Source organism: Panthera leo, chromosome A3 (assembly GCF_018350215.1).
Source record: "Panthera leo isolate Ple1 chromosome A3, P.leo_Ple1_pat1.1, whole genome shotgun sequence".
Lineage (NCBI taxonomy): Eukaryota > Metazoa > Chordata > Mammalia > Carnivora > Felidae > Panthera > Panthera leo.
The window spans coordinates 23,160,926-23,173,957 of NC_056681.1; the positions used below are offsets into that span (position 1 = coordinate 23,160,926).

Genomic DNA, 13,032 nt, shown 5'->3' on the forward strand with positions numbered 1-13,032 from the left:
GTTAATGCATATTTATTTTTGAGAGACAGAGAGAGACAGAGTGTGAACAGGGGAGGGGCAGAGAGAGAGGGAGACACAGAATCCCAAGCAGGCTCCAGGCTCCGAGCTGTTAGCACAGAGCCCAACGCAGGGCTCAAATTCACACACCACGAGATCATGACCTGAACTGAAGTTGGACCGAATGAGCCACCCAGGCGCCCCTGCTCTTCTAGTTTTATAATGCTGCCCCTACTCCGCTGCTAGCTCCCCTGTGTGCATCCAGGGCTGGCCGCAACTGGCGACTGATGCCAATTACTTTCCTAGTCTGAGTCTTGGCCTCCCCAAGCAGGAAAGGAGAAACTAACCAGCAACAAGTTCTGGAGGCCATCACCACTTCCATAAGGCCCAGGAGGCCAGTCTCAGAGCCTTTACTCTCTGCTGTCCCCAACTCCTGGGAGGTCTAGAGGTAAAGAACGTGCTAGCACTATATTCACAGAATTGTGCAACTATCACCACTACCCAAGTCCAGAATCCCAGTTATCCTTACCAAATACTGAGCTGAAGCTCAGTTCCTTAGGAACCCAGGGCTCTGCCTGCTTTGGGCTAGATTTCACTTTTCTAGGAAAGCCCAGAGTGCCCCTAACAAAAATTTCTCTGGGGCAGAAATGGAGCAATACGTAAACATTCAGTGGACACTGTGTTCCACTTAGTGAAACAAAGGTGTGGATTTTCTGGGAAAGGGGTGTAAAACATCCACCCAGTGCAAGCCTGCCCCTCACCCCCATCTTGCCACTCTAGCTGTCCTGAATGCAACCATTATGCTGACGCTGGCCTCAGTTTCCCCATCCACTCCCTGGGCAACAGACTGAAACACATGTTTCCAATGTCCCACAGAGGGGTCCTCCCCAACAAATGGTTAATCTCATCCACCTTGTGGGAAGAAAAAGTCCAGCCTGTTAGGTCAGTCAAGACTGGCCAGAGCAGGAGGTTGAGACTGGCTGGGGAACTCTCAGATTCAGAACTGGTGACACTTCATTCCATAGGCCTTAGGAAGCTTGGGAAGGTTTGAACTGGGGACATAACCCCCACATACCCGGCTGAATCAAAGAGGGAGTCTCAGTGGCTGTCCATATAGCCATTAGCACTGGGCAATGAAGAATCAGGCTTCCTGGACATCGGCTTCTCTCTTCTACGACTGCTCTGCTACTCATTAGCTATGTGGGCTTGGAGAAGTCACTTATCTTCTCTGAGCCTCCATTAACCCACCCACAAAAGTGGAATAATTATACCTTCCCTGCTTTACCTCTCAGGATTATGGTGAAAATCTGATGGGATGATAAATAGAAAAGTGCTTCGCAGGAAAAATACAAGGGGCTTTGATTCTAGTCCAGGTGTGAGCCAGATGATAGGGGCCATGGGGATAAAACACGCTCCAGTGAAAGAACTCCTCTGCCCTTCCGTACCTCTTTTCCTGCTATAGAAATGCTGGAATCCCTCCAAGAAGGGTTGGAAAAGTCCAGAGATCTCAGAGAAAACAGGGGTCACAGAAGGAATGCTGGACATCTGGGCCCTGTCTGGATGACATTCGTTAAGCCTGCCCACCCCCCACCAGAGACAGCCCACTCCAGCTCTCAGACAGGCAGCAAGCCATGGGGGAATGATCTGTACCCACGTGGGGGAGAGTCTGAGGAGCAGCCAGGGGAACCAGAGTCAGCATTTCAGAGCCCTGCTATGGGAGGAGGAGTGGGTAGGCAAGAGGAAGGAGGGGGAGGGGAGGGGGGAGGGGGCATTCTCCTTGTTGAGTGACCCACGCTTTCATCCTTCCTGCAAGAGATAATGACACAGGCACCTTCGTGTGACAACTGCACCTACGTAATTTTCCTTCTCTGAGCCTCGGCTTCCTCATCTGTAAAATGGGTTGATAAAGCCTCTGATACACTGAGTCCAGTTCAATAAATATGACTACCATCCTTCCATCCTTTGAAACCAAGGAGGCTCCCAGGGCTAACATTACACTCTTCCCCCAATTTGGAGTTGTTTGAAGAAAAATCTGAAGGCACTTCCAGGACAGAGCCCTGGCTCTGAGGGCACTGTCCATCTTCTGACAAGGTGCATGAGATTAGCTGTGCAAGGAGGGGCAGGGGGAAGTAAGGAAGAGAAGGGGGCCTCTCCGTGGCTTAGAGGTACATGCTTCAGCCTGCTTCCTGGGGAGGGGATGGGAAACCCCACCACTTGCCAAAGCTGTTAGAAACCATCCTGCTTCTGTGAGCTTTGTGTTGTTTGGAGGAAATGCTGACTCCTGGGGGGCGGGAAGGGGGTGGGAGGGGGAGGGGGTGGACCACAAGGGGACGTTTTTCCCACCATTCACCACTGGGAGGAAGTGAATAAAGGACTGACCCCTGTTGGCACCCACCATCCACCTGGGGCCTGCCCTCCTTATATCTGGGAGAAAAGGTGAAGGAACAGGGCACCTGTGTGCAGCTGGAGGCAATCAAACCTCTTCACACGACTGAAGAGAAGAATATGGAAGGAGGGGCTCCCTCTGAGAAGCCTGAGAGACAGCTGGCCACCCTCCTCCCTCCACTCATTAATTCTGGCCAAACTGAAGTGCTCCAGCGTTTCCCCTCCATGCCTCTCCCCAGGCAGCTCCCTCCTCCTGGAGAGCCTTCCCCTCCAAATCCAGACCCTTTGAGGAGCCCAGACAAAAATGTCCCCTCCTCCAGGAAGCACATTTTGACTGCTGTGCCCTTGTTGTTCCCCTTTCCCTGAGTTCTCTCCTCTGAGCCTCAGTTGTACTGTTCCTATCCCTCTCCCATGGCAATGTGCACCATGGACTGTGTCACAGCCACACCTACACACATTTATTTCCCCTCTGGGGGACAGATGACTGTAGTGGTCCCTAGCACAGCCTTCGGAGCTAGGCAGACTTGAACTCAAGCACGAGCTCTATCATTTATGAGCCATCTGATCATAGGAAAGTTGCTAACCTCTCCGAGCCTCAGTTTCCTCTGGAAAATGGGTGCAATAACGGTACCTACTCCATAAGGTTGTTGTTGCAATTACATGAGATAATGCACACTAAGTATTCAGCACAGAGCCTGGCACAAGGCAAGAACTCGGTTAATGCGACTTATTTGTTACGGTGACCTTTTAGGAGCTTCATAGATGATTCTTCTTTCCATCTGCCACAGAGCCACACATTGGATGGATGGGTTTATATAGAGGCAAGTCTGCATGCAACACAAGGAAGCCCTTTCCCACAGGCAGAGCAGTGTAACCTGGGGAGGGGCTGCCTCTACATGTCATGAGCTCTGTGTCACGGAGCAGCAGACATAGGACGGCCAGCCACTTGAACTACCAATGAGAGGCAACAGATGTGGTAATGGAGATGGGCTCTGAAGCCAGACTCCTGGCCTCCTCCTACTCAATGTGTGACCTTCACTAACTGTGCCTCAGTTCCCCATCTATAAAATGGGGATAGTAACAGTACCTACCCAAAAGACTATTGTGAGGATTAAATGAAATAATACTGGGGCATCTGGGTGGTTCAGTGAGTTAAGCGTCTGACTTCAGCTCAGGTCATGAACTTGCGGTCTGTGAGTTCAAGCCCCGCATCAGGCTCTGTGCTGACAGCTCGGAGCCTGAAGCCTGCTTGGGATTCTGTGTCTCCCTCTCTGTCTGCCCCTCCCTTGCTCATGCTCTGTCTCCCTCAAATAAATAAACATTAAAAATTTTTTTAAAAAAAGAAATAATACCCATAAAGCAATAAAACATGCTCAGCACAGGGAGAAAAATTCAACAAACATTACCTATTATTATCATTATTGGTATTTGTATTATTATCACTGAAGAGAAGAGTTAAAACCCCTTGCAGGCCTACAAACTGTTTGCTCTCCTATAACCCGGGACTCCACTAACATCCCACAGCACTCTCACAGCTCTGTCTGTCCTGCAGGCTTCACTCCCTTCTAGTTACGGCCCTGCTTCTCCATTAGCTACATGGGTAGCCATATGACAAAGGCCTGGGCACTGAGAATGTCCCTATCCCCCCACAACAAGGACTGACCCAATCAGAGTCCTTCCCTTGGATCAATATATAGACCCTAGAAGAAAAATAGTTCTTTTTTTCTGTTTGGGTTGCAAAGCTGGGGTAGTGGACGGATAGTTCCTAATGAGGGCAAAGAGGAGAGATAGCAGTGATAGGATACAGATGGAGAGTCCACTCGATTTCTCATCCTTCAATTCTATGGACAACCCCAGGATCCATTAAAGTCCTTCTCTGGTTCAAACCACTTTAAGTTGAGCTTTTGTCACTTTATTTATGAAAAAGCCATGCCCAATTATACAGGCCATAACCTAGATAAGGTCTATGCTGGCCATGGGCAGGGCAAGGCATAAGGCAGTACTGCAACTGTTCCTGTGCATCCTGGCACAATCTCTATCATTTGGGCTGCAAGGGACGGTCTACAAAGCTTGTTCTCAAGAATCATCCTGACCCAGGGGTCTTTAGACATTGCTTCCTAGAGCCTTAGGAATCTGCAAAGGGAAACTGCACCTTCCCAAACACCCAGGGAACAAAGGGCAGTAAGGAGGGCAGCAAGATTCTGGATAAACTGCTGCCAAGCCAACCTCAGCAGCTCTGCTACAAAAGCTTACATACTGGGATTCTGCTGCCCCAAAAGGTTTGAAATACCCTCTTCTGATTCCCAGAAGAGCATTAATAAGTAGCCAGGGCGGATGTGTCCATCCGCATTCTAACAGAAGAGAAAACTGAGGCCCAGTTCCAGATTGCAGGCCAAATGATTTCCACTGCATCAGACTCCCTGTGAAAATCTATCATTTCTCACATTTCCTGTCTCCTCCAGTAAACTGATGATGGTTAATACCTAGAGTGTCATCTTTCTTGGCTCTAACCCCTACAGGGTTGCCTGCTTCTGAGTCTGGCTCCTCAGAGGGCTTACAGGAAGCTCAAGGAACTTGTAGAATAAATGTATGAACCAACTGCTATCTCCTCTTACCAAGCCCACACCTCCCGCGACACACATACCTTAGTTCCCCCTTTCCCTACCCATTTGCCCAAATGTCCAGGAAAGACCAGCAGGCCCCCTCCTGGGAACTCCTAATCCACCTCCTCTGTCCTGGCTGTGCTGTGACTGTGGACAGAGGATTCCTTGTTCCCAGTGCTTCCTGCCCAGAAATCTCCGTGGGGCCCATGTGCTGGCAGGAAAGAGCCAAATCACTCCTTTTAGCTAGAGCTAAAGCCACCCCTCACCCCCGCCACCCCCCAGAGCAACATGCTCCCAGCTCTGCTTGGCATTTATTCTACCTGCCTCAGCTGGCTCAGTCCCACCTTGTCCCCATAGCCCTTACTCCCTAGACACACACACACACACACACACACACACACACACACAAACACGCTCATGTGGAGAGTCCCCTAGGGGTACAGAAGTGCCTCCGATCTAGTCGAAAACAAAAACCAGACGATTCTGGAATGACAACATCACAGAGCTAGCAGATGTGCCTTACTAATAACCCACAATGACATTTGCATATTACTTCACAATTTCCCAGTCAGTATAACTTCATTGGCTCAGCTCCCTCTCTATGCCCTCACCCTGCCAGAGCCACAGAACCTCTGAGCTGGAAAGGGGTTTCGACACACCCCATGCCAGCAGTTTGCAAAGCATCTCGTGCAGCGCCAAGGAAGGGTTCCCTGTCATTATCTGGAGGCTGCTGGGGGCTGAGGAATCAGCCAATTAGAGTCCCCCACACCTACCCCCACTTCAACCACGCCACAACCCCTCTGGCTATTTTGCACATTGAGAGTCTTTGGGGTTCATTTGAAAAAGGATGTTCCTACTGGACAGTTTGAAAACAACTCATTTGTTGTTTTCCTCCACTCCATGTCCTGACAGTATATATATGATCCTGAGGCCAACACAAAGAAAGGTAGCTGCCCACGGTCACTCAGTAGTCAGTGGCATAACCAGAATGAAAACAACCTGTCCTGAATCTAGTATACACCTGGGAGTGGTTATGCAAAAGAAAGCAAGGGCTGCAGGGTCAGGAGATCCAACTTCCAGGTCCAAGGCCATCCATCACAGATATAGGCAAATAGGCACTATAGGCAAAACACACTGTCTAACACAGAGGTGTTTGATGAGTATGCATTTTAGTCCCTACCTCAAAATAAGCCAAAACCAGAGGACCCACAGCACCGCCCCACTTTTTAAACCCACCAAAAATCTGTGGCCTAAACAAACCTTCATGACAACCCAGCAGTTAAACATATCAAAATAGAGAGCTTGAGGGCCTGGAAGTCCAATCTGTCCAACCTAAATGCAAGAAGGAGAATTAGGCTGTGCCTTTGTAACACTCACCCCTCCTCCGTCCACACCAGCTCCCCCAGGGGAAGGATGTCAGTCAGGCACCTGGAAGGAGGAAACAGCGTTAGCTCCTCCGAAATCGAATGAAGTTCATAGACCCAGCAAGGAGCTGGAAACTGAGAGGCTGTCATTTAGCTCTCTGAGGAACCTTAGGGAAGTTGCTGAACCTGTTAAACAGAAAGGCCTATGTGACTACACAGCAGAGCTAAAGGGAAAGTAACACTTTTGAAGTGGAAGCGGCCAGCAGGGGCCTCGCCATGAAGGGCCTCCGAGGCTGAGGTAAAGAGTTCAGTCTTAATTGTAACAGCAGTGGGAAATCACTGATTCATAGGGTAGAGAACAGACTGGAAACAGGCAAGAGCAGCTCTCAGTGTACGCATTAGGGGTTCTTGTGGTTGTCCAGGGAGCTTATGACAAGGGCCCAGACTGGGGTGGTCACAGTAGAGCTAGAAAGAAGTAGATGGATTCAAGAGATCCTTAAGAGGTGCTACCCAGGGGTGTCCGGGTAGCTCAGTCAGTTGAGCATCCAACTGTGGCCCAGGTCATGATCTCGCAGTTCATGAGTTCTAGCCCCGCATCAGGCTCTGTGTTGAGAGCTCAGAACCTAGAGCCTGCTTCAGATTCTGTGTCTCCCTCTCTCCCTCTGCCCTTTGCCCGCTGTGTGCTCTCTCTCTCTCTCTCTCAAAAATAAATAAACATTAAACAATTTTTAAAAAGGGGAGCCTTGGGGCGCCTGGGTGGCTCAGTCGGTTAAGCGGCCAGCTTCGGCTCAGGTCATGATCTCGCGGTCCGTGAGTTCGAGCCCCGCGTCGGGCTCTGTGCTGACAGCTCAGAGCCTGGAACCTGTTTCAGATTCTGTGTCTCCCTCTCTCTCTGACCCTCCCACATTCATGCTCTGTTTCTCTCTGTCTCAAAAATAAATAAATGTTAAAAAAAAATTTTTTTTAATAAAAAAATAAATAAATAAATAATAAAAAAATAAATAAAAAGGGGAGCCTGGGTGGCTCAGTCGGTTAAGTATCCGACTTCCACTCAGGTCATGATCTCATGATTTGGGAGTTTGAGCCCCACGTCAGGCTCTGTGCTGACAGCTGGGAGCCTAAAGCCTGTTTTGGATTCTGTATCTCCCCCTCTCTCTGCCCCTCCCCAACTCGTGCTCTGTCTCTCAAAAATATATAAACATTGAAAAAGTTTTTTAATTAAAAAATAGTAAAAGAGATGGTACCCAAAGAATTTGGTGATGGACTGGACATGGGAGATAAGGGAGAGCAAAGGCCTGCCTACCCCTCAGACACTTCCTTCTATGTCAGTCCTGATGGTCTCCAGCACCCAGGAAAAAAATATACCCATTGCTCTCTCAACCTGGCCTCTCCTTGCCTCAGTCTCCTCAGCTGTAAAATAAATATGGTTTGACTCAGTGGTCCCTACATTCCTTTTAGCATTAATATTCTGTTCTGGTCTAATTTGCTCACAGACTATTTAAGGCTCAACTGCAGGCCCGGCCTCATACCCAATGGGGCAGGAATGTTGGAGGGACTGGATTCAAAACAGTAAATCTCCAGGTGGGATGAGATAGCTCCACTTCGCACAGAACACGAAAATCAGGTGACTAGGAAGGTTGAGGGTGGACCAACAGGAACAAAAGCTGTGATCCCTACTGTCTGCTCTCTGATCCAGCTCTGGAGGCCAGCATGGGGCTCAGGACACCATTCACTCCAGGTGTGACATCAGTCTCCCAGCAGCTGACAATCCGCTTTCCTACTCACTGGGGTGAACTACAGGAGGCCAGGTAGCAAGGGTGCCTGGGGAAAAGTGTGGTACAGTGGGTAGAAGCTCGGGGCTCTGCAGTCACACAGACCTGGTTTGAACTCCAGCTCCACCTCTCTCTGGTTCTGAGGCCTGGGGCCAGTCGCTTCACTTCTCTGCGTCTTGGTTTCCTCATTCGGGAAACAAGATAGTGTCTGCTTCCAGGGCTAACAGGAGGGTTCAGTGAGATGTGTGAAAAGCTCAGCACAGCGCCGTATCACAAGGATCACGGAGGTAGCAGCCTCCACTTACAGATGTGGAAGCTGAGACTCAGAAAGGTGGAATGATTCACTGAAGACCCTACAGTGAACCAGTGCAGGGGTGAGACCCAGAGCCCGCGTTCTTAACCACTGGGTCGTGTGTGCACCATTTTGATTCCTGCTTCTCAGATGAGAAGGTTGAGACTAAAATATTACAAGTGACTTGACCAAGGCCACAGAGAAAATTAACAGTAGAAGAGGTATGTGAACTCAGGCCTCCTTGATGAAAAAGCCCATGTCCTTCCCTGTGGATATCTAGAGAGTAGATGTGTATAGAGAAGCTTCAGATTTCAGAGCCCTTTAAACCTGGAACAGGGACAAATGCAAATCTGGGCAGAAGGAGGGGGATGGGGGTGGGGAAGCTACCTTGAGAGGAAACCAGAAGGAGCTGGTAAAACAAAAGCCTCTTTCTCAGAAGCCCTCTCTGGGGACTGGGCAAGGAGAGGAGGGGGCTGACAAGCAGGGCCATCATCCTGCCAAGGCTGAGCTGAGGGCTGGATCTAAACAAACAGAAACAGATCCAGCTTGGCTACCAACCTGCTGTGTGATCCTAGGCAGGTCACACACACATCTACACACACTCAGTTCTCTGTTCCTTCAACTCAAAATGAGGTGGTTGTACTGAATGGCATGGAGATCCCCACTTATAAGAGACTAATAATAACCATTCCTCATAAGCTCCAGACTCCAGATCAGTCCCTGCTCCTAAACCCCAAAAGGTGGCCTCTTAACGCTGGCTCCACTATTAGCACAATAGGGTTGAGAAGTCCTGCATTTGGGCTCTGGCCAGTTAGCCAGGTCATTTCCCTTCAACAGGCTTCGGCATCCTCATCTGTAAAATGAGCATATATTGGGGTGTCTGGGTGGCCCAGTTGGTTAAGCATCTGACTCTTGATTTCGGCTTAGGTCATGGTCTCACAGTTCATGAGATTGAGCCCCACTGACAGCACGGAGCCTGCTTGGGATTCTCTCTCCCCTTCTCTCTGCCCCTCCCCTGCTTGCTCTCTCTCTCTCAAAATAAATAAATAAACATTTAAAATGAACATAGGGGGCACCTGGGTGGCTCAGTTGGTTAAACGTCTGACTTTGGCTCAGGTCACGACCTCACGGTTTGTGAGTTCGAGCCCCATGTGGAGCTCTGTGCTGATAGCTCAGATCCTGAGACTGCTTTGGATTCTGTGTCTCCCTCTCTCTTTGCTCCTTCCCCTGCTTATTCTCACTCGTTTGCGCTCTCTCTCTCTCTCTCTCTCTCTCAAAAGTAAATAAACATTTAAAAAAATTTTTTAATTAAAAAAAATAAAATAAAAATGAACACATATCTTTGCCTGATCACTTACAGAATGGGAAGATCCAAGGAGCTACCTCAGAGGCAAGAAATTCCCTGAGGTAACCAACAAAGCAACCCTCACCCCAGTCCTCAACCCAAATCCACTGTCAAGGTCTTTTAACTTCTCCTTTCCCTCTGGCCCATGTCCCCTTCAGAAAAACCGAACAAGAGAATTCAAGCTGATGGATACCACAGCAGTATCAACAACCCCCACAATGAGTAACCACAACCACAGCTGATACCAGACTACTGACACATGCCAGGCACAGTGCTAAATCCTACACTTGGATTATATCTCAGGTAATCCTCTCAGTCAATGAGGTGAAGCCCACTGTTAATCTAGATTGACAGATGACAGACTAAATTTCAGCAGTCAAGTGACTTGCCCAAGGTCATACCCAGAGCAAGTGAATGGTGTGGCTACCCAGATAGATGCAGGCTTTTCATTTGACCTCAGAAGTCTTAATCTTATCATTGAGGCTTTGGGGTTATCCAGGGTAACATTCCACCACCGGGCATGGCCCAGATATGGGCAGTGGGGGTGGGGGAGGTGAGTAATATCTGATCTTCACCCCCCAACACAGCTACCCCAAATAACTAGTCTTTATAGTCTTGTATTATTTTTATTCAAATATGTTCAACTCAACTCTGGCTAGAACAGCACTGTCCGATACCAATATAATGCAAGCTATATATGTAATTTAAAATTTTCAGGGGCACCTGGGTGGCTCAGTCAGTTAAGCATCCGACTTCAGCTCAGGCCATGATCTCACAGTTTGTGGGTTTGAGCCCCGCGTTGGGGTCTATGCTGACAGCTCAGAGCCTGGAGCCTGCTTTGGATTCTGTGTGTGTGTCTCTCTCTGCTTCTCCCCTGCTCGTGCTCTATCTGTGTCTCTATCTCTATTGCTGTCTCTCTCTCTCTCTCTCTCTCTCTCTCTCAAAAATAAATATTAAAAAAAAATTTTTTTTTTAATTTTCAGAAGCTGGGGCACCTAGGTGGCTCAGTCAGTTGAGCATCTGATTCTGGCTCAGGTCATGATCTCATGGTTCATGAGTTCAAGTTCCTCATGAGTTCAAGCCCCACATCGGGCTCTGCTCTCGGCACAGAGCCCACTTCGGATCCTCTGTCTCCCTTTCTCTCTACCCCTACCTCACTCATGTACACACACACACACGCTCTCTCATGGTCTCTCTCAAAAGTAAATAAATGTTAAAAAAAATAAAATCTTCAGGAGCTGCATTTTAAGAAGTACCAAATAATGGGTGAAATTAATTTTAACAGTATATTTCTTTAGCCCAATATATCCATTTCAACATGTAATCAATATACAAAATATTGAGATATTTTACATTCTTTTTTTCATACTAAGGCTTCCAAATCTGGCATGTATCTTACATTTAGAGCACATCCCAATTCTGATGCTAAATTTTCAGAGGATACTAAGATTCCCTTAGCCTTTACAACTGAAAGTAAATTCACAAATCTAATAATCTAATTTTTGTAGAAGTTTTTTGATAACTGTTTTTTTCTATTTTGTTTTTTTTATTTTTTTTATTTGTTTTTTTTTTATTTCTTTTTTCTTGTGATGAGAACTTTTTTTTAATGTTTATGTATTTATTTTGAGAGAGAGACTGCATGGGGGGAAAGAGGCAGAGAGAGAGGGAGAGAATCCCAAGCAGCACAGAGCCTGACACAGGGCTTGATTTCAAGAACCATGAGATCATGACCTGGGCCAAAATCAAGAGTCAGAGGTTTAACCAGCTGAGCCACCCAGGTGCCCTGGAGTATGCTTTTTACATTTTAAATTAATTCAGGGGTGTCTGGGTGGCTTAGTCGGTTAAACATCTGACTTCGGCTCAGGTCATAATCTCACGGCTCATGGGTTCAAGCCCCACGTCAGGCTCTGTGCTGACAGCTCTGAGCTTGGAGCCTGCTTTGATTCTGTGTCTCCCTCTTTCTCTGCCCCTCCCCTACTTGTTCTCTCTCTCTCTCTCAAAAATAAATAAACATTAAAAAGATTTTTTTTTAATTTTAAAGTAATTCAAACCAAGTAAGATTAAAAATTCAGTTCCTCAGTAGCACTAGCCACATTTCAAGTGCTCTATAGCCACATGTGACCAAGTGGCCACTGTATGTACTGTATCTCTAGACAATCAAGTCCTAGACGGCAGGGATGGTGGCCTCCATGGCCCACAGCCAGAGCTAGGCCTCCCAAAGTCAGTTGAATCTGAAGAGAATGGTGTCTACTCATTCAGTGAACGCCTACGGAGCCTAATATTAATATCCACCTCCGGTGCCTGTTACCTTCACAGTGATAGTGACAAAGAGATCAGAGTACCAACTGTTCAGAGAATGACAGTGTGGCTCAGAGAGGTGGGCCACCTCCCAAGGTCACCCAGCTTAGACCCCAGGCCTGTCTGACTTGGAAGCCTGAGCTCTGTCCCTAAAACTTGACAGGGGACAGGTCTGGGGTTCAGTCTTCTAGAGAAAGAAATAAGCCTTTGCCACTATTCTCATGAACCCTATTCCCTAGTCCAGCAGCAGAGCATAACCCAGAACAGGACACCCGATGAAGAGGATAAAAGGGAAGGAGAGCAGGAGAAAGGCATGGCATGGCCTGCCTTAGGTAGCAATCCTGTACACAGACCTTAGGCCACTTGTGACGCCATCCCTACCACCTCCCACCCCTACAAGGCAGGAGGCAAAATCAGCAAAGGTCCACTGGCTGCCAGCTCTCTGGGTAGGTCCCCGGAGGTAGGCACCAAGCCCTGTCTTGCACCTCCCCCAAGAGCACTCGCTCAGAGGCTCTAGGATCCTGGCCAGAGCCATTACTCACCTCCCAGGGTCACCTCAGCTGGAGTCCAGGGAAAGGGTCCAAGAAGCAGCCTGCCCCCTGGAAGGAGGGGAGGGAGGAACAGACCCTGGAGGCAGATTCCAGAGTCAGGGAAAAAGGTGGCAGGTACAGGCCAGAAAACCCTGGTGGTCTCCACCCCTCTCCAGGAGCACACAGCTAACGTTCAGCCCCCTCCCACCGGCCCCACAGGGTGAAAGCCTCAGTGGCTATTATTACGTTTAACCATTAACTTTGATTCTTTTCCATTTCAGCAGGGGGCAGATCAGGCAAAAAAGTCCCTTGGGGGCTAATGAGACTTGGAAGGGGAGAGAAGAGGAAGGGGTAGGCGTGAAGGGAGAAAGGAGTGGTTAGTGACCCCCCTCACTTCCTCCTTCCCATCCCATCCTACCAATGTGGGACAGCCTTCACACCAAGGC

At 48.5% G+C, this 13,032-nt stretch overlaps 1 protein-coding gene across 13 annotated transcripts in view; it reads right to left on the bottom strand.

Annotated features, from left to right (window-relative positions):
• The window catches only part of EPB41L1 (erythrocyte membrane protein band 4.1 like 1), a 164,724-nt gene that overhangs the window by 101,062 nt on the left and 50,630 nt on the right, over positions 1 to 13,032 (bottom strand). For all 13 annotated transcript variants that reach the window (XM_042931075.1, XM_042931066.1, XM_042931073.1 and 10 more), the window contains one exon: positions 6,363 to 6,413. The gene's annotated coding sequence lies outside the window, so the exon portion shown is untranslated. The remainder of the gene's footprint in view (positions 1 to 6,362; positions 6,414 to 13,032) is intronic.